This window comes from Mauremys reevesii, linkage group 17 (assembly GCF_016161935.1).
Source record: "Mauremys reevesii isolate NIE-2019 linkage group 17, ASM1616193v1, whole genome shotgun sequence".
NCBI classification, from domain to species: domain Eukaryota; kingdom Metazoa; phylum Chordata; order Testudines; family Geoemydidae; genus Mauremys; species Mauremys reevesii.
In genome coordinates this window covers 34,882,216-34,883,307 of record NC_052639.1, presented here as the reverse complement: position 1 = coordinate 34,883,307, position 1,092 = coordinate 34,882,216, and positions in this window count along the sequence as shown.

Here is a 1,092-nt window from a genome sequence, read left to right as displayed (position 1 = left end):
GACAGCCTGAGGCCTGAGTCTCCACTGCAGCCTGGATGCTCAAACACCAGCTTGGCAACACAAGTCACCAAGGCCAGGCCACACAGAGACAGGCTCAGTGTGCAGTGTGGATACCCCCTCAGACAAGCCCAGGATTGTCACATGAGGAAATCAGTCCTTTCGTTGGACTTGCTGGTAGAAGAGCCCAGTGATGGTGCAGCTCCCCGACCGTCAGTGACAAACGCAGCGCTCCAGCAACTGAGCTCTAGGGCTCGCTGCTGAAAGAAAAGCTTCATGAGTGACAAAGGGCAAAGGGAGGTGCTGGTCTTTAGCCAAGGGCAGGGAGCCCCACCCTCCAACAAGGACCATTTCCCTCGTTGTCTGTCTGTGCTGGGGCAGGAGCAATAACACGGCCTCCTGCTTTTGCTATTGTAGAGAGTCGGTTATGACGGTCTCCTCAAACACAGGGTGCGGAACAGGCCTCAGACCTGACTGGGTGTAAAGAAGAACTACGCAGCTAGACTGAGCCAGCTGGGAATTCAGCTGTGCCCCTTTCCTGGAGGGATGGACTGACCTGTGAGGGGCTGGAACCAGAGCTACCAATGTTTAACTTGCACTCGTTCGCATCTTTCCTCCGAGTGCCGTCACTGTAGGTTAAATACTCCAGCCCCGGGCTCCTAGCCAGCTCTGGGCCTGACAATCTTTCCCTGGGATTGGATTCTGTACAGCAGGGGTGCAGGGAACCAGCAGGCGCATCTGACTCCTTGGTGAGGTTTTGCGTGCAAGGTGTGTGTGTGAGTCTTTGTGTGTTGGAAGCAATGAGTGTGGCACTTGCACTGAACCGACAGTGTCTGTGTCCATTCCTGCTAGCTGCACAGGGGTTTGATGTTGCTGCTTTCAATCCTCCAGCTCGGCCGGGATAAGGAACAATTCAGGCCGTTACTGAACTGAAGGAGGGAGATGATTTTCTGACAGGGAGGGACGGCTCCTCTTAAAGGTGTTTGTCAGGCAGCCTCCTTCCCAGGTCTGTCCCGACAACACTTGGTTGAAAAGGGACCCTCCCCAGCCCTCCTCAGCCTGGTGAAAACGAGCGAGTGAGTGAGCGTGGGGGAG